General features: G+C 39.6%; 1 protein-coding gene across 9 annotated transcripts in view; it reads right to left on the bottom strand.

Moving 5' to 3' along the window:
- The window catches only part of ADGRL3 (adhesion G protein-coupled receptor L3), a 518,947-nt gene that overhangs the window by 306,624 nt on the left and 191,040 nt on the right, over positions 1-21,283 (bottom strand). Inside the window, exon 1 of one of the 9 annotated variants that reach the window (XM_065689666.1) lies at positions 9,066-9,099. The exons of the other annotated variants lie outside the window; for them this stretch is intronic. The gene's annotated coding sequence lies outside the window, so the exon portion shown is untranslated. Of the gene's footprint in view, positions 1-9,065; positions 9,100-21,283 lie in introns of those variants that run through there. 9 annotated transcript variants of the gene reach the window in all.

The raw sequence follows: 21,283 nt of genomic DNA, 5'->3' as shown, positions 1-21,283 counted from the left end.
ATGAGAGTGGGATCTTGTTCTGCTTTCCAGTCACCAAAAAAATCTTTCACAACCCACCCCTTGCTTCCAACCCTGCAAGAACCAAAACCCTCTAAATCCCTTCTTCCTGTATGTGAGCCAGCATCCTAGGGGTTAATTATGAAATAAATATTGATCAAATCCTGTCTATCCCACACCCAGACAGATGGTGCAGCTGTAAAACTGCTCTGTCAGTGCATAAGAAGAATTAATTGTGCTACTGGTCCTGCTGTAAGCTCACGGCAAACCTACATTTTAACAGTAAAATGAATTTCGAGACTTCATTTTCTTCTTGCCATTTTAAATCACCATAAAAAAAAAAAAGATACAATATTTCTGGAATATAATAAAGCACTATCCCATGATCTTTAGCTTGGTTCTATTAATACACATCACTCAGCTTTTACACCTTCTCCCAGCAAGCCTCACGCAAGACCTACACAATGATTTGGGAAAGGTTTGCCCTCACTCTGTCACACACACCAGAAGTCCTTTTCTTCCACATTTTAATAAAATCTATAGGCTGCATAAAACTAGTAAGGTATTACCTTACACAGTAGACTGCCATTTAAGATTTGCCTAATAAAAGACACAAAAAGCTTACCAAGTACCATGATTTATAATGACATTTTACAAGCTTTTAAAAAATGTATATAAAGTATATATATAATAAACTGAAAATACAGAGCTGTAGTGAAATACAGTAACAGCCTGGACAAATGCAATCACAGGGCTATTTCAGAAAGTAGCTGCAGAGGTCTTCAAATAATAGTCAATGAAGAACCATCAAAGGAGGAAAGTCACTGAAACAATACATTATTTGACTAAGACGACTTCACTGCAGTTAGGAAATAAAGCCAAAAGAAACCTCAAAAGTCACTTTGCTTAGCAGAAGTTGCCAAAATCATGTGACATAGAGCAGCATCCAGCTGAAAATAATGTCTAGGCCTGAATAACCCATTACTTCATTACTCTTTCTCCCTCTCTCCTATCTTAAGGAACATGGAAATTGCAACTTTCAGGCTCCTTAAAGATTCTTTACAGTTGTATTTTAGGGTGTTACACCTTCTGAAAAGTAACAAAGGTGATCTTTCAAAATTGGGAGATGGAAGGAGGAGGGGACAATAAAAATTAAAAAAAAAAGAAAAATCAAGAAGGAAAAGCAAGAGAACCACTACCTTCCAGCCTAGTCCAGGATATCATTCCCTAGTCCAAGAATCCCAGATTACCAGAACATTTCTGCCTACACCTCCGTTTGGGCATGAAAGTTACATGAATGACACCTCCTTACTGCCTGCAGGACAGGCACACAGGAGCTTCCTCCACTGTGTGAAGGTGAGGGCAAAATGACTTAGGGGCTAAAATCCTAGCCTACAAGTCAACTGAAGCTTTAAAAGCTATGCCACAGTTGTTCCAAGACGGTGAACTGCTGACCCACAGACCAATGAGACTTGGAGGATGCACAGGACCTTGTAGCACTGCACAAATTTTCATGGCAGGGTTATTGCATTCTGACATGAAGAGAAGCAACACACATATAAAAAACAAACAAACAAAAAAAAACCCAACAAAAAAAAAAAAAAAAAGAGGTTTCTTCCTTCTATTACTGTCTAGAGTCCATTTTATAATGTGGTTTAAAAGATGTAGGAATGATGATTAAAACTTGTCGTGTTTCCACTAAAGTGAAAACTGGAGCATCTACATCTGCGCTGCTGCCTCCTGTGTGCATTAGCACAAAGGGGTAGCTTCAAGATAGTGAGCTGGGGAAGGCCAGAAACCACATCACACAGCAGGATAGCCCAGCATGAGCAGAAAGCACCATCAGTGGCAGAACAGCACTTTTTGGAATAGCAACTGCTATCTGGGTCTGGAGATAACACCGAGAAGATGAACTAGAGAGCAAAGGTCTGAGGAAATCAGCCTTCCCCTATATCGCTACTTGTAAATGGGAGAAAACAGCTGAGGCCAGCCTGCCAGAGACCTGAAGATTACTGCATCTGGCTGTATTTCTGCTATCTTTATCTGTGGACCCACCTGAATGCCACCTGTAAGGTGGTGGTGTCTTTGTAAAACCTTCTTTACATTTCTTAAAAGGAACGTGTTCTATCTACTTCTGGATGGAAAACCAAGTTTCTTTCTACGAAGAACATAGGCATGCATCCTACAAGGCCTGCCATGTGTACAAGTGCTTTCCCCGCACAGTAGCAATTTGCAATTTACCCAACGTAGCATAAGTGTGTTCAATGACAGACAACACAATATTGCAACAAAAAAGTTCGCTGCTACTTCACCAGATTTAATTTTTTCCCACTACAAAGGAACTGTGAAAACCTACCTATTTTTATATTTTATTTAAATGATAAGTTCTGTAAACCATCAGTAGTTCATCTTCAAGTCACACTATTACTTCATAATACCAAGAAGTTAGAAAAAGCCCAAAGAATCTAAATTTCTGTTCTAGCATAACATGCACCTGTTTCTATGCTTTCCTTGACACACACGTGGATTAAGAAAGTATGCTTGTCAAGCTGGTGTTGTTCAGTATATATAGGCCCCAGAAGAGCTGGCTGAGAAAGTTCTGATGAAACTTGTTCTTTCATCAGAAAATAGTAACCTGTCAAAACTAAATCTGTTCATGGGAAGAGGGGAAACGCTGAGAAATCTTTTTGGGAAAAGAAAAACACGTTTAAAGTAAAAAAATCTGAATTGCCAAAATGTCCAACTTACACATCTCCTAAATGCAGAGATTAAACTAATCTTGAATGTCATTTCATTCCCAATCACATATTAATCTTTTTTCAATCAAGTTAAAAAAAAAGCTGATATTAAAATGTGATGCTTCCAAATACTGTAAATTCAATATTTTCACTGATGAGTGTTCATGCTGTTTTCCCCATTCCCAAATTGTACACTGATTAAATTTGAGAGACTAACATTCCAATCAGGATGGGAAAATTTTCCTTTCTTTTTCCCTCAAAATCATTTTGGCATGATCGATAAAACTTTTTTTTTTTTTCCTTTGGCTTTTCTTAGCAGGTAAGGAGTCTACACTGTCACAGTCACAGCTACACCATACTCTACTGAGATCCTTTGCGATTAGGATTGTATGGAAAAAAACCCAAACAAAACTATCTACAATAAATGTTAAATATGAGAAATAGATGATATAAGGAAAACCAACCATATTTGTCATAAATTATAATTTCTTAGCATCAAGAAAAGAAACCCCATTGCCTATGGCAAAACCTTGATGAAAATCATACATTTTAGGAACTAGCTGCAGCACTGGAAGGTAGATCTCAAAATTTCAATTTTTTTTTTCTTGTTTTGTGGTTATTTTTTCTTTTTTTTTTTCTGGTGAAAGTAACCTCTTTGACAACAACTGCAACACAACACAAATAAGGATTCAGGTGAAGCAGTTTTAGCAGCAAAACCATCAAAACCCTTTTCCTCTGAGCTAAAATTAGCACTGCCATTTTCACCCCATGCTTCTGATATTTGAGACATCTGGAAAAAAAAAAAATAAAAAATCTTCCTTTCCAGCTCCAGCTTTGAGTCAAACTCCGACTCCAATGGGAAAATCTGAAATGCAAGCATCTACCTGGTCATTCTCCATCAGGACCAAACAGAAAAGACAGCACTATTAGGAGCTTGCAGAATTTTATTCCCTTACCTGAAAGTTCTTGTCAGGTCAGATAGTTTAATAATTTCTTCCTGCATTGGGATCTCACTTAGTTGCAAAGTTTTAAGTTAGGGCACACTGTAACTTCATCATTCAAAAGTTTGCCAGTATGGAGAGAATGAGTTAGTAAAAGTGTAGTGATCATGACACCCGTTAAAGATTAGCTGAATAGCTGGATTTATGATAGCCATATTAACAACTTACTGTCTTTTTTAACAGAAGGCTGGATTTATGATAGCCATATTAACAACTTACTTTTTTAACAGAAGGGCATGTGATGTGGCATAAGCAGAGCTGACGTTGAATATCTACAGACTAGTTTCTGTGGGTGACCTTGGAGTGGACAACATCCGCGGGCTGTGGCATGGGAACCAGCTCCTGAGACTGACAGCAATGGACAACTCCAGCAGGTCACAGCTGCTGCTCACCTAATTGCTAGATGAAAACCTGAGTCCTGGGTTATTAATGTAACTGTTGATAAACTCTCCCCTATGCTTCCCCCCACAGCCATTATTGCTTTTGTGATAGCTTTGAAGTTGCAGTCACTGCTATTTATGTGATGAGCACCACATTAAAGCTGTTTTTTAATAAATGCATAGCTCTATATTCCTGCTGGTTACCTCCGTATTGGCTCAGCAACATCCCCTCTAGCTCTAAGACTGCTGTGACTCTACAATACCAGCTGTGCCAATGCATTTGGTTTAAGCTAATTCCTCTGTACTAGCAAGTCTTCTGCTTTCTGTCAAGAGAAAAGACAAAGTTTCAAACTCATCAGAAGAATGAGATCACCCATTACTTCAAGCTTTGCCTAATAGGCACACCATGTCCTTGCTGCTTTCCGCTTTGCCTGGGGCAAAGTCCAAACACTTTCTTCTAACTAAGCATAGGGCAGAAAAACTGAAAACTCCTGGTTCTATTAATAGCAGCCTCTTAACTAATCAACACCATAAAATGAAAAGTAAACAGATTTCAAACATTACTGAAGACTTATTTGGCATGTAAAGTCATATGAAGCACAGACACTAGTTAAAATGAGTATATCCCGACTTCCACTTGTGGAAAATCAGGCCATAGATGTCTCTTTAGCATCATTTATCTCTGAAAACCTGCACATCTCCAGAGCCAGCTGAAATTTCAACTCTTCACCAATTTCACTCCCTGGATGCAGCAAAAGCCTGCAAGTGTTATTCCACTCTGACAACCAGCTTTCTTTTGTTCTGTTTGTGGCTTTGTGTTTCTTTGGTTGGTTGGATTTTTTTGTTTGCTTTTTTTTTTAATATGTATTCTGTTGTTGGTTTGTGTTTATTCAGGACTGGGGTTTTGGCGTTTTGTTTTTTTTTATTTTATTTTATTGGGGGGGGGGGAGGGTGTGTTTTGTTGCCTTCTTTTTTTTTTTCAGGAAAGGCATTACAGAGCTCCGATTTTACCATCGCTGTAAGTTCCATATTAAATGTGCACAGCATATACACACAAGGACTGCAGGTTTTCAGGGTTCTTTCAAAAAATGTAAACAGAAAACAACAATGCCTCACTGCCAGTCCCCAGAAAAATGAGCCTGGCATGTGAAATCAGCCCAGGATACATCTTCTTTTGCATATCATCACAAGTAACAGAAATTCTTCAGGCAAATTAAACCACAGTTGTTGCTGTGCAATTTGATGGCATTTGTTCAAGCTGCACAAATGTAACTCATCTGTGTAGAAAAAATTTAGTAAGCCATGTTTTTTTTCCAACACAGCAATTTCTTAACTCTAATTTGCCAGCAGGAATTTTAAAAATATAAATATAGAAATATTGTGGTCACCAGGAAAGTGACATTAAAACACAATAACTTAGTCAAGGCAGGTGAACACTTTGCTATCAAAAAGGCCCTTTTTGTTCAATAAATTACTGGGCAAATGAATACTCAAGCCTCTAAGAGCTGGGCAGCTGGTGCAGAGAATACATTTTCTTCCTCCTTGCCTCTGGAGGCAGAACCCACCATCTCTGTCACCTGCTGAGACTACTGAGCTCAAAGGAAACAGCTCCATCATGACCTCTGGAACAATACTGACATTACAGGAAAACCCAAACCCATGCATAGTTCAGAGCTGGTAGTTTTAAAAAGTAGTTGCTCTGCTGAACGTCGAACATAGATATCCACAAGAGTACTAAATTTCTGATATCTTATTTACTTCCTAACTTCCCACAGATTTCAATGTCAGTTGAAGTGCTTAATTACTTTTCTGGATTCAGCTGTAGCTCCCTTAAACCTCCCTAAAAATCCCCACCTGAGTAGGAGTGGTGTGACTGATCAGTAGGCAGCTCATATTGCCTGTGTACAGCTCCCCTTGCGCTAAGGGATTGCTGCTGAAAAAAAACCTGATAGATGCAGGGAGTCTATCTCCTTTCAGACTATGTGCACAGCATCCCCAAACTCCCTCTCCAGCAACGCAAGCCTTTGCAGACAGAGCAATGCTTGTGTTCACATTAATATACCTAGCAGTTAATATCAGAGCCCAGTAACTTTTCCACATACTACCCTCGTGTTGCCCCAAGCACACCTATAAAAAAATGCTAGGCTCAAGTTGAGGCCAAATGCCTACCCAGTTAATGTAGCTGTCAGTTATCGTAATGCTTTTGACATTAATATGGCACTCCAGCATTCTGCCAGTGATATAATGCCAATAGGATCAGATCTTGTTAAGCAGGGATACAAGGACCACTGTTTCACAATTTTTTTAATGACCTTCAGTATTTCCCCACAATTCAGGCTGTTTCATCAAAACTATATAAAAAATAAGTTTCAGCAAAGGCAGAATTTAGCCACTCTGCTGTTCTCTTCCTCCATTACCATCACAACAACTGCATTGCCATAAATGTCCATGGCACCTTCTCAACAGAATAGAGATGACACAGATGACACACTCTATGCCCCAGAGAACTTAAATTCTGACACATCTTGAGACAAATGGCAACAGTTCAAGCGTGAGAGGGCAAGGGGTCATCCTGAAGATGAAGGCAAAGAGTGATGATAGAGCAAAAGGGTAGAGAGAAAAATAAGGTGGGGAAGGAAGCTTGGTTGGATGGGGTTTTTTGGTTGGTTGGTTGGTTGTCGGGGTTTTTTTAACTCTTCACAAAAGGTGGCTTGGAAAGAGGAGGGAAGTTGGTAAGGAAGAAGGAAGTGATATTTAAAGGAGGAGGGAAGAAGAATCTCTATGAAAATGCAGGAAGAAAAAAAAAGCCACAAAACCCAAACAACAAGTAGTGAAGAGATTGATGAGAAGAAACAACTGCTGTGAATGTGGAGAGCATCCTCATGTGTCTCACTCAAAATGTAAAGACAGTTTCAGAGCATCCACAGCACATTTAACTCCTGGCACAAATGGTTTACAGTGACCTTGTGTGTGAAGATTTGTTTAAAGGACCATGAGCTTCTAACATTTAGAAGACAAAAAAATCTTTTGGAAACAATACAACTGAAGTCCACTGCATTCCCCTTCCAGTTAACTTCAAGCCTCATTACTTCAGTTCTTTCTTTACCAAATTATTTAGTAAGTGCATCAACACAGATGGAACCAGAAGATTTATTTTAATTAAAAAAAAGGAACAGAGCAAAAGAGACCTAAGCACACTGCTAAAAACAAATGCTTTTCATGGCTTCATTAAAAAATAAATTTTAAAAATTCACCTTTAGTAGCTATTGTAATAGAGCTATTTTTCATTGACTCAGTGAAATTTCTTTCACGTTCCTTTTACTATGAGAATGAAATGTAAAAGCAGATCTAATTTTTCTATAGCAGAGATTTCCTCCAATAAGGAAGCAAAACAACTAAATTATTTAACTTCCATGTATAGGAACATTGAAAGGAAAATTAAATCATTAGCCTTCTTCAGAACAGGAAAAAAAAGCAATCTCTAATCAGATACTTGCTTCTTCAGCTATGAATGTTGCACTAATTATATTCAGAAGTACACGCCAAGATTATTAGGAGAATAGGAGGCATTTTCTAACACTTTTGAAATTTAACTTGTATGTCTTCCAGGTCTTTCTGTACTGCCCAAGTGCTTCCAACAACTAATACCTCCCTTACCTTGAGCCCTCTAAGAGCCTAATACCTTGGCTCTTAGAGGGCATCAAATCACCATGATCCTTAGTCCTAAGGGATGAGGTCAGATGCAAGCTACTGCTGAGTCCCCCCACCCAGGAATCTGAACCAGGTACTAAAGTTAAAAGAGCCACACAGTATGTGAAAGAAGCTAAGACAGAGAGTACCAAAGATGTGCATTTTATTTTCCCTTCTGTTACCTCCCTCCACTCATGACATTCAAGAAAAGGAGAAGCCAATATGGATGTACATGATACACCACCAACACAACATGGGCCATCTACCACAAAGCTCAAATAAAACACTTCTCAGAAGCTGCTTCCCAACAATCCAGGTTTCCCGACACTTACCATGCATATAAACTGCTATTTACACCTATTCAAAGAGTGTTTCCATGTCGCAAAGTGCCAAACAATGAAGCCCAAAGCTTTAAGCTAATCTGACACTTGCTGTACAAAGGAGTGCTAAACTGTAACTGCAAAAACCTAAGCAGAATTAATACCTGTTTTCCCCCCAAAGGAAGAGTGAGTAGCACAAACAAAAGGCTATTACACTTTAGATAAATGTATGAGGGATTATGATTTTCTTTTAGATATAAAACAGAATGAAAACATAATTTGTTTCAAGGACAGTAATTCAAATAAGCAAAATTAGAGATTCTGTTTCATTTTATATCCATGTCTACATTTCACTACAACCTATTACACACAGAAGGCTAAAGCCTTCTATTTTTCAAGTAAGTGTGAAAACATGCAGGTTGCATTTCCAAGAAATTATAAAAATATTCTCACATTAGCATTTTCATCCCATCCTCCTTCCAGTCCATATCTCAGAACAGTACCAGCTACCTAAACAATGACCAGAAAATTTCTAAGAGCAAATTCATCTGTGCATTTCAACCCAGGCATGCTGATGTGGAAGACAGTGGGAACTGTCATTGGGAAAGTTTTGCTGGCAAGCCCAAAGGGTGACAGGGCCCTATCAAAGGGAGCCCTTTAGAGGGATGACAAGAGGGCCTGGAGACAATGCACCCTACCTCCATGGTATTTGTAGCTCTATAGGTGTCATGGTTTAAACCAATCCACACAGCTCGTCCACTCACCACCACCCCCACCACCACCCCCCCCGACCCTCCCCGCTCCCGGAGGGATGGGGAGGAGAATCAAGAGAATGCAACTCCCACGGGTTGAGACAAGAACAACCCAGCAACTAAGGTATAACACAAATCACTGCTGCTACTAATATTGATAAGAGAAAATAACAAGAGAATACAATACCACCGCCGAACAAGTTCGACCCCCCCGAAGAGAGACCGTGCCCTTCCGAGTAACTCCCAGTTACCTCCCTGGGCATGACGTGCTGTGGTATGGAATACCTCTTTGGCTAGTTTGGGTCAGGTGTCCTGTCTCTGCTTCCTCCCGGCCTCCCCTCGTCCCCAGCAGAGCATGAGACTCACAAAGTCCTTGGCCAGAATAAACATTACTTAACAACAATTAAAACCAATCGGTGTTATCAGCTCTCTGCCCAGGCTGGAAGTCAAAACACAGAGCTTGCACCAGTTACTAAGAAGGAGCAAAACGGCTCCTGGTAAACCCAGGACAATAGGAGATATAACCCAGACAACCAGTTGCTCTCCAGATCATCTTCCCTTGAATCCTTCAGGGATTCTGGTTTGGTGCCACTCGGTGTAATGTCAACTGTCATACCAAGGCCTGAGAGCAGCTGTCAATCAGCAGCTGCAGGGCACAACTCAGGCAGAGCACAGAAAAGCAGAGCCAGCTTCGCATACCACTGGTGACACACTTTTTTTTTGGAGTGAAAAACAAGTATCTACAAAGTACTGTGTGTGCAGCGGTGGGACCTCCTCCAAACCAACACAGGATTGCCTATCTGGGCAAATACACAGTCTGTGCAAGCCAAGGCACACTCCTCTAAAGTATGGATGCAGGGCAATGTGAGAATGAAATGTATGCAAGACAGAGCAAACTGGGGAAAACAAAACAAAACAAAACAAATCAATCCCAATGCTAAGATTACAGCCATAGTAGAGAACTAAACAAGGACAGGACACTACCACAAACACTAGTACATAATCATCCACATACAAACTCTTCCTGGGTTGAAAAGGTAACCTAAACCCCAAAACCAAAACCAAAACCCTTGAAACCTCAAACATGGGTTTCAAGCTCCAGCAACAACTTTCTCCCAACATCTAGGTAAAGCAACAGGCTTAGGGCATGGCAAGGACCGTATTCTGCAAGTCAACTGGAGGCAGGGACACTGTCTTGGAGGGTTACATTTGTACGTACAGCTCAGCCAAATCATCCATCTCAGAGTGACACAAAATACTAGCATAACCAAACTGCAGCAAGGCTTCTAGTCACAATTCATGTGCTGGGCAAAGAGCAGAACACATCTGAATCTCATACTAGTCCCCACAGTATTGACAAGTGCTCGGATACCACCATAGCAAAAACAACATAAGACCCTGAAGAGCACAAAATAGGTTTGTGGTCCTTAAAAAGGGGTGATCCAATCATTCCTACCCAAGAATGAGCAAGTAAGCAATTTCTGAGATTAAAGGATCTAAGAGATACACTGTGGATGGTCTGGTTGAACGCAGTTCCCAGTCAAGCAAGAAGACAAGCTAAAGCAGCCTCAGGATTATACCAGCCATGCACTTACAGCATTTATATTCCGCTTATACAAGGGAATTGTTTTCAACAGGTCCTTCGATTATCCTTCAAACACCCCCACGTAATGGAGCAAGAAAGGTTAAAGTTTCATTCCCCCAGTGAATTCTCAACATAATTTGACAACAGTAAAGCACTGTTCTTGTTCATCAGGTTAAATACAGGTCCTGCCACATCACCGGAGATGCTAGGGACATCAGGCTCCCTAACAGTCCACCACACACATTTTGACATTACCTCTCTTTGTGCATGTGTTTCTTGCAAGAGATGGTTTGCAACAGCTTTTATAAGACAGGAGCAGAGTTAACGCTTGTCTCTGCTTCCTCAAGCATGAATTACACCCACTGCCCCATTACATATAGATAATGTGACCCAGAGCAATGCTTTGAAAATTTGGAATAATGGCTGTAATCCTCAGGGTTTGATCTTGTGAGACTTGAGCTGCCCAGAGCTCCCATATAAGCCACCCAGCAATGAGATTACTTTGCTTCTGGCAAAAGACGTTTTATAGCACCTCACAGTACTGAGCTCTGCCGGGTCTTTTGTACCAGTAAGCCATGTGATGTGGCTTGTCTAAATCACTAGCCAAAATCAAATCAGACCAAATCATGCACTGTGTGACAGCCAAAGAGAGCCCTTCATCTCAAATAATATGACAGCAGTGCATAAAAAGCAGGAGTGCCAGTGCAGCATTTTAAAGTACATTTTCACATTGTACAACAGCCACAGGTTAGGAACCCCTCACCAAGGGCTCATTTCTGCAGGCTTCTGCAGCATGCCATGGTACCAACAAGGAGGAAAGTGTGCATGACTGATTGCCTGCCTGTTTCCTGCCACCCTATGCCTGTATCTTCATGGAGCTGACACAAGTGGAGAGTCCCCTGTGCAGCTCCAAGAAGTGCTGGAAACAATGCTATTAAGAAAAAGGCTGATCAGCACTCAATCAGTTGCCTTCATCCCAAAATTTCAACTTCTCCTGCAGAGCCTCTGCCCTTCTGAGTAGCCTGGCTGCAAAGAAGCACCCTCATTAGTGTGCGAAGAGGGTCTGAGCCCAGCTTCTGCAGGATAAACTTCACTGCACTTAGAAGTGGCAAAAACCACATAAATGCATAGACAAAAACGAAGTTTCATTTTCAAACAGAAATAGCAAATCTGAGATTTCTAAAATAAGAGGTGGAAGAAAGTGTCATCAAGGACACATCAAGGCTCAAAACAGCACATAAAAGCAGCTTTAACCCGACAATTAGCCTGAAATAGCACAAGATCCAGCCACCAAAACCACAGATGTCATACTGAGTATCTGATGTTGCAGCTCCTTTACCCCCATCACTACCTGACCGAACAAAGATAAAGCTCAGCTGGGCACTTGCACTCACACAGTGACTGCCTCTCCAAAATGCATGGCAGGCACACAGCCAGGTCTCTTTCATTCCTGGGTGAGACAAGTGAGACAAAGGCTGCCATCCTCTATTATTCAATACTAGAGATGCAAGGCTTAAGGCTGTGTGTTTCTGAAGAGTTATTCATATGTGAGTTCAGTAACTGTGTATAATCTTCCATAATAATATCCACAATCAGTAGTGGTGTTGATATTAATTACTTAAGTTCAAATACAAAACATAACGAGATGCTGTAATTCCATTTTCTGACAGCTTTACCTTGAACATTAAATATTACTCAGCTTACCACAAAAAAAAAAAAAAAAAAAAAATCACTTTACACAGTCATCTTAAGGGACTTGCATGTTTTAATCATCAGTTTTAATTAGGCTAAAAAGTAGAGGATAAATCCAGGCCCTTTTTGAGGCACTCTCAAAAGGCACAAAAAAAGGTTCCTGTCTTTGACTGAACTGCACATTATGCTAAAGTGTTAATGAGAACAAACGAGAGTAACTGAAATCAGTCTCCTGCTAATTTTCATAATTTGTAGTGGAACACTTTTCTAATTAATAATAGACTTCTAGAGACATCCATGTTGACAAATACACACATGCCACACTCCTTTACCTTTCTGGCATTTCTCAGTGCTGATGTACATATAACGGTGTTTTCATATACCTTTTTTCCTACAAGCTGGTTAGCACAGAAAGCTTGCATTTTTCCATGAGCCTTCTGATTGCACCACACTGTCCCACTGTTTGGGAGTCTGCATTAGAGGACAGTGATATTTCAAGACTGAGGAAGTTAGTAACAACACAGTTCTGAATTCAGATACACACTCAAACAAGTGTACGTTGCAGCTGGGTGTACTATAGAATTTTTAGGAAATAATACATTAAAAAAAAAAGAAGTATATTACTCAAGTTTTAATTTCTCTGTGTTTAAAGTCTACAGCTTAATTGTGTTGCTTACATGCCAGTGACTGTCAATTGACACATCAGTTAGAGTCAGACAAAGCTATCAAGTGTATCATGGAAGGGCGTGTTTGTGTGCCTTTGGCACCCATGGACACTGGAGATCACTGCTTGGACACTGCAGGTCATGAAAGCTTTTGGGGCCTTCTGCTGCTGCCCATCCATTCTTTTGGCTAAGTCATTCCAGCCAACTTTATCTTACAATAGGACTATACGAATGTTAAGAAGTAAAGGGCAAATCACCTAATAAAATGCAAAACCCACCAAGACAAGGCACCCGAGCATTTGCCATCCTTCTTTCCCATAAGTCTGACATGACACATGAGAAGTTCTTGTGCCTGTAAAAGCTGTCTTCCTGCACACACCAGCCTTACCATTCAAAAGTAACCTACATAATAAGCAAAAAAAAAAAAAAAAAAAAAAAAAACAAAGAAAAAATTTACCTTTGCTCCTCAGATGTATTTGGTTCTACCTCCCTCCAAATTATAACCTGCATATTGTGTTTTAGCATGTAGCGTAAAGAAAAAGTTACCTTTCATCCACTACTTTATACATTCTGCATACCTTTGCTCTGGCTCCCCAAAACCTCCTATACACTAACATTAACAAATGACATCAAACACTAGTAGGGGGCAGCGTTCATTTACTAAACTACCCGATGGTGTCAAATCCACTGAATATATTCCTCAAGTGTTACATCAGCACAGGCCTAAATCTGAAAGCTTTTGCCTCACCCTTCTAAGACAGGCAATTTCATTCCATTTTAATTTATTTTTAACCCCTGTAATCTCTCCCAAAGCTCATCACTTTTCCTAGTTGTTCCAGCCCCCTGACCCAGCTCATGGTATTGCCACATGTACCAACAGCACTTCGAGGAGCAGCAAGAGTGACAAGCAGTTAGCATGAGAAGAAGGAGCGTACTGAAGACAAGTAGGAAGGCAGCAATGGAAGAAAAGGCAAAGAACATGGAAAGTAACTGAAGGCTTAGGACTTATGCATGCAACAGCCTAAGTCTTACCAGCTCTGTAAGGGAGAATTTCCTATTACTTAACGGTATCCACTGTCAACCTCACACGTCCTTTACAGCCTAAACCATTATTCATGTAACTCAGGTTAGAAAAGATGCAGGCAGTGCCTCCAGAGAAGTGGATCCCTCTCCATTAACCACAACCCCTAGCACACAACCCTCATTTTTATTAAGTTAAAGAGCAGGATGAATCTCACAAGATGCAAACAGAAAGCAAAACAAACTACTGTGAGAAATGCATAGACACACACATCACTATTTGTAGTCACCTAAGACAAACTCTTACTTGTCTGAGAGAGGCAGCAACTTTAAGTCATGTCCTCAAAAGGCTCCCTGCACTACACTGAGGGCAAACCAGCTTTTTTTTTTTTTTTATATATTTTTAAACAGAAGTTAAAAGCCTAGGGTAATAACTTATTCCTACACAGTAGATCTTTTAAGAAAAAAAAACATAAGTATCACAGGGCATGCAAAATAATATCACAAGATAAAAGTCAACGATGCCAACTTCAGTGATACAGGATGAGTTTTTTCTACCTAACACATCGTAAACTTTTTTTCATTTAAATACTCTAGTCACCAAAAAAGGACTTCTAAAGTCAAGTACCTTCCTGAAGTTTATTTTGAAAGAATCTAGGAAATGATAGACTAAAACATTATTAAATAAAAGAAAAAAAATACTAAGAAGGGAAAAACCAAAACATTTAAATTGGACTTATAATACTTTATAGTTTCTTTCAAGCTGGTTTTAGTCAAGAGTTTTCCTCCTGGTTAGAAGTTCCCCCTTTAGTTAGAAAATCGACACCTCTTCCCCCAAATGACTTAAAAGAAATAACTTTTATTCTTATACTGCTCAAATTTCTGGTCTGGCCATCTAATATAAAAATCACATTTTTCACATGGGTTTGTTTTACTCTATCCACTGAGGACAAATAAAATGTAAGAGGTTTCCAGGAGTCCTTACAATTATGAGGTTTTTTAACAAGAACATATTGACTAAGTCTCCACCAAAACTCAGCCAACAGCTGGCTCTGATGGGAAAAATCATGCTGCAGTAGGAAAAATGTCAAGCCTTAAAATAGGATTATTTTCTTTAAAATCATGAGTCAAGTGAATTATTTCCACTGTGAAAGTTTTTAGCATTTTTGTAGAGTGTCTTTAACATCAAGAGTTTAAAAAACTATTTTCATCTTAGTAGGAATCCCATGTGTGTAGACTGTTTCCAATGATGAGCCTCCTTGCTGATCCAAAATTAAGCAAATACTTGATAAGAATGATTGAGGGCAGAATTTATTTAAATATTTTTCCTGGATGACTTCCTTGAACATATTCAAAAAATCATTCAAGGCTGGACAGGGCTTTGAGCAACCTGGTTTAGTGGAAGGTGTCCCTGCCCATACCAGGGGTTTAGAACTAGGTGATCTTTAAAGTCCCTTCCTACCCAAACCATTCTCTGATTATATACTTATAATTCTCCACAAAGGGGGGAAGGGAGCACGTGATAAATTAGACTTTAGTAAGCACTAGGATGCAATGAATAACAAGGTAGGGTTTAGCTATTTTTATCTCAATTCCTTGAGAAAGACTGTCTCCGATACCATGTGCCTTTCCCATCTCAAAGAAGAGCTGTTGCTCCTCTTTAGATACCATTCTGTAGCAACACTCTATTCACCAGGCAGAAAAGTATCACCTCAGGCAAGGAATGATGCCAAACTGTTATTCCGAGAAGGACTGCCTCCTCAATTTATCATCATCCAAGACCAGTCAGGGAAAGTAGGCAGTCCATTTTGAAAATAAATGGATTAATCAATGAATGAATAAACCCTCTGAGCCCAGGTGAAAAGGGGGAGAGTTTGCCAGGTCATGAGAGTTTTACAGCTGTTCTCTGACTTCACCCCTCCCTGGAGAAAGTACACAGTGACCAAGAAGTGTCCCCATTATATGTTCAGAAATCTATCCCCATCCAGCACGTGGTGTCGTGCCCATTCATGTTGCCGCCATGCAGTATCTCCAAAGGCAGATTTACAGCATTACTGTGATAATTCCTTGCTTCCTGCTCACAGCTAAGTGACCTTTGAGAGAGATTGTAGCTGTAACCACAGTTGCAAAAAAATTACTCTGTGATAGTAGTATTACGACACACAGATGACTATTCCCTCCTTGAATTCTTCACTCTAACTTCTGCTTTTTGATACTAAAATACTGCTTGCATCTACAAGTGCCAACTCTGAGGTTTCAGTACATACCGTGTAAGAATAGTACATTGTTACCAAAAAAGGAGAGCTACCCACATTTCAGACACATTCACTCATATTCCCTATGTGAAGCGGCCAAGTGGAAACCACAGCATCGATAAAAATATAGTGGAGAAATGTCTGCAGGAAAGACAAAACAGTTGATCACACTACCACCACAAAGCAGATGGAAATAACAGAAAATTGCAGAGAGGAATAGATGTTGGCACGAGGAAAATTAAATTAAATGAAAAATGAAATGTACTTAGTACCTAGCCTGCAAAGATATTGTGCTAGATACTCTACAATTGCCCGGCAAGCAGTTTTTGGCTCTTAAAACTTTACAAGTTGCGCTAAAGCTATAGCACCTCAGCAGTGGGGACCAGATTCATCATACTAAGGACATTTGGCTTTTAACATTTCCTAAATTCTCATTATTGCCATTGCAGATTTAAGCTGGTACTAGCAGCAGAATTAAAGGTGGAATAAAATAAAAATAGCACAGGATACAAATACTAATAGTACCAAGCTATATCCATAAGGTACACAGCATACCAAGTGTCTGCATCGCAAATCAATGTTGATAACATTGTACACCTGTGAAATTTAAGTCATTCAAGTTAAAATCCAAAAGGAATACAAAAGCAGTCTCAACATTATAACCAAACCAAACAACAACAACAACAACAAAAAACACCAAACAAAAGTGTATAAATACATTACGGTATTTAAATTAAAAGAAAAAAAAAGAAATCAAAAGAAAAATCAAAGCCTGGGAGGAATTATTTTTTAAAAAACACAAGAAGTAAAGTATCAGTTTACTGCTAATTCATTGTGCTGTAAACTCCTGCCCAAATGCAAATAAACTTTGGGTCCTTTAGGTCAGATAAATGAAAATAGTATTTATAACCTTCTACCAATAAAAAGCATCTATCATATATGCAATATGGAGATGAAAAGCATTTGAAAGTTAAATCTGAAACCCCAGACTGAAACAACACTGCACTTTAATTTAAACATGTTACACTGCACGGCTATTATTAAGCTCTTCACTCACAGTGCAATTTAAGTGCCATTTTGATATTCTGTTTGAACAAAGAGGTGTCAAATTAAGGAAACTGGTGTCAAGTCCAGAAACTTCGTGAAAATGAAGCCCTATCTATAATATCACCCTATAGGGTTTCATTTCAACATCATCATTACCTGATTTTAATGGTGTCATAGCATTTGCTTCTTAGACCCCCATCTCTACAAAAAGACTTCTACAGCATCCTTTTTCTGCTCAGCCACAAGTCCTATTGACAGATTGCATGCAATCAGCATCTAATACCATAAAACAACTCATGCTTTAATGGTCATGTGGAGCACATGCCTGTATGGGGTCCGTGCAGTGCTAGACTGAAACTGCATGGGTACACCAACAGCCCACATCTCCCATAATGCTTACTTTTCACGTTCAAGGTCAGAAGTGACTACGACGCCTACAGTTCTCCTCCTTGCTAATGCAGAGAAGAGGTTGGGCCAGCAGATGCCATCCACACAAGGAAGCAGCAGGCAGTGATGAACCAATTATATAACAGACAGGATGACACTTTTTGCTTGTTTTGGCTTGTTCTCCAAGGGTATCAAAGCTAATATGAGCATGTAGAGCATATCTGCTGGACAGTATCCCCTAACCACTTTTAGACTGCTGTCCATTTTTCTGTCTGGAAAAAAGGACAGAGAGCATAAATAACTCAATTTCAGGGTTTTAAGTTAGTGAGCACCCTGGCAGTGGGCAGATCCTACTACCTTGATCCTACTAGCTTCTCCAGAGAAGGAAAGAATCCAAAATAGAAATCAGTCTCTATTATTTCCTTTGCCCATGAAACAAACAATCTATCTTTTCAGAATGGTAAAGTTCAACTAGCAACTACCCCAAGGACTCCACAGAAATTTCTTCAGATTATTTCCGATTTCCACACAGGGACAGAAAAGTTTTCTGACTTTTAAGGTCTTTTTGCACTGGACACATCAGAAAAAAAATTCCTGATGTCACTGAAGCTGCAGGAGAAGAGTTAAGATGCTTTCTTATGTTCCTTTCTTCCTGCTGAAGGGATAGACTGCATGTGCCATGTCAACAATCTCATTGTCACATAACCTCCGAGTGAAGAAATAAATTATTTACTACAGCTCTCTATTTCAAAAGGAGTCAATTAATTAGTTAACTGGCCATTAATTAATATTCAGCAAGGACCTACACGAAGTGAGGCACTGTTCTGAACAGCACAGCTCTTGAAACAAAGAGCATGCTTTTAAACCAGGTATGTCTGTATTCAAGCCAGCACCTTGCTTCACTGAACATCTATTTTAATACATAAGCAGTTACATTTGCTAGCAAGACATCCTGTTGACACCTATTCAATCCTGCCCCACTTTGGCATGACAGCCTTGTACATTCTGCAGGGTTCGAGCTCTCAGATTTATTCAAACAATTATAATACAGTGTATCTCAGGGCATAACGCAAAAGCTTTGTTTCCCAGAACAAGGTCTGAGAATGCATCCCATTAAGGACCTTGCAAAAAAAGTTACCCTGGAGACTGCCTCTGAGGAACAGTGACAATTCTCCACAGATAGGATGATCTTCTGCATTTGGGATCTTAAGGTGGGGCAAGTGTTGGGTTCTCTGTTCCTTGTTTGGGAAGTGGGAAGAGAATGAAGGTGAGGGAGAGAAAAAGAAAGTCGATTATAATGCAAGTTATTTAAGGATCTTTATAATGAGAACAGTCCTTCACTCCCTCTACTATACAATAGCATCATTTTACTGGCATGAAATACACAGCTTTCACAGTTCATTCATTTTCTTTGCATGATTTTCTCCTAAACTTTGCTTAGAACTCCATAATCTAATAAAAGGCAAAACTTGATTAACCTCCACTCAAGAACTGAGAAGCTTGTAGTCTCTGCATACACGGTCTTAATTTTGAACAGCTTAAGTGGTCTAGTCTGGCACCTCCTTTCTTTGCCTGCTGAGGAAAGGTGGGTCACCCCAGAAAAAGCATTTCAGACAAAGAGCGCAACCAGCAGAAAAGAACACACACTTGAAGCCATGGGATTTGCAACTCACCTGAGGCATCACAGTAAAGTTGACTCAAAAGACCTTTTTTTTTCCAATGTTGTCAAAGCTACATATTCAGCTTTATAACCAAATGTTCCCCCAGGCTTCCCCAGGAAAATATCTTTGCTGTAACTCTTCCGAGAGCTCTAACTAGCATTACTATTACTTCCTGGCTCTAACTAGCTCTTTACCCACAACTGTAATTACCATTTCTATTACTTTCCAGCTAATGTATCTGGCTACTATATATCTTATATATGTATTTGGCTTCACACATAATGCCGTAGCAGTTTAAGCATTATTATTGTATAAACACCAATTAATATATTTATAAAAACTGAAGAACATTTAGCAGCTCTGCATTTACCATCTCCATAAGATGTTCAGACTGCTATATCCTAGTGTAAACCATTTAAAAAGAAAAATCACACACTGAGGTGAAGTGCACTAAAATGGTCTCAGCACCTAAACTGGTTGTTAGTCTAACTCTCACAGAGGTTTGTATCTCACAGCTGTCATTGACTTCAAAGTTTACCCTTTTTAGTGCATTGCATTTTTCATGAGTGCTAGACAGATTGATCCTGTCTCCTTGCATCCACTTTTTTGTGCCCTAAGTTTGCCCTTCTTTAAGCTTCTCACTGTAATGGCTTTCTAGGGTGATACTGGATACGCCAGCTATCCTCAGAAGTTATTCTTGATTGCATTTTGCCAACTGGCCAACAAGGGGTAATGAAGTTCACCATGTCGGCACTCCCCCAAGAGCTAGAGAATTTGCATCTGTCAAATATTTACTATGCAAAAAGAAAGAGGCTCTATTTTTGCAATGAGTAAGGCCATGAGAAACAGGGTTGTCACCAGATGTTCCACAGCTGCATAGCTTCAAGATGTGAGTCTAATCAGTGCAGACCCTACGTAATTAAGTTACTATACTGTGCAAGAACTGCTGGCTCGTTAGAGGAGAAAGACCACAATTCAACACCTTAGTCAGAAAAAGGCAGGAAAAGCTCAGATATTATATAGTTAAACAGGGGACAGCCAGAATTACCAGGGCAAAGAGTGCACAGGACAAAACATAAATCCACATCAAGACAGGCATCAAAATAGAGCAGTCCCTCCTTCTGGAGTATGCTAGGAAGTTTTTGTCACCATTGCTACAAGTCACAGCATATAACAAATAGTCTAAACCATTTGGGTTTCTACTAAACAGGATTCCCATCCCCATTTTTAATTCAGTTCCCCAAGGACACTATACAGAACATACAGGTTCATCCATTTTGTGCCTCATCTCTTCCATTTTACTGTCTTACACCCCTTGAAGTCTCCTATGAATTCAGGTAGCCAGCATGAAACAAGGATTGTAGGTGTTAGGATGCGCTTGTCAGTGCCTCATGGCGGCTGCTCTGTGTCCAGAGAATTAGAAATGCTAAGGACTCGCACAAATACCTCCTCAAATAAGAGCCCATCAGCTCCCAAAGTATGCCTACAGACCTGTTTTGTCAGACCAAACATTAAGGTAAGCAAGTACTTTTACTTTTTATTGGCTGTCTGATATTGTAACACATGACTTCCAAGCACTTTCGTCAGCAGGGCTTTGAAACGCTAAGGTGTCTGATGATGATACGGATTCATTACATATTTGGCAACTGACCAAGAGGCTTTCCCCCTCCCCCCCCCCCCCCCCCAATTAAATTAAGGAAAACAACTAAACATTATTAGATTTCTTAATCCTCAGAATTTCCCCAGAGTAATATCTAACAGCAAGATTTTTAATTTTTGTGCAATAAGATTACGAACTGTGATGCCAGGCCAAATTTCAAGCCACATCAATGAAACGAAGGCATGTTAAAAGCTCCTTGCTTCATTCCAAGTTTAGATAGACCAGCTCCCTATAGGTTTAAATATACAGTGTGAAAAATACATTTAAAGCATACACACATATGCATACATATATATAAATATACACAAAAATAAACTCAGTGACCTGCATTTTCTTACAACTATTACAAGTAGGCATCTTCCCTAAAACATGTTACAAATTACAGACAAATAGAAGTCAGCAGTGATGCTAGCAAAATACTGTTTTAAGTGAT

Source organism: Lathamus discolor, chromosome 1, assembly GCF_037157495.1.
Source record: "Lathamus discolor isolate bLatDis1 chromosome 1, bLatDis1.hap1, whole genome shotgun sequence".
Lineage (NCBI taxonomy): Eukaryota > Metazoa > Chordata > Aves > Psittaciformes > Psittacidae > Lathamus > Lathamus discolor.
This window is presented reverse-complemented; position numbering and strand designations above follow the sequence as displayed.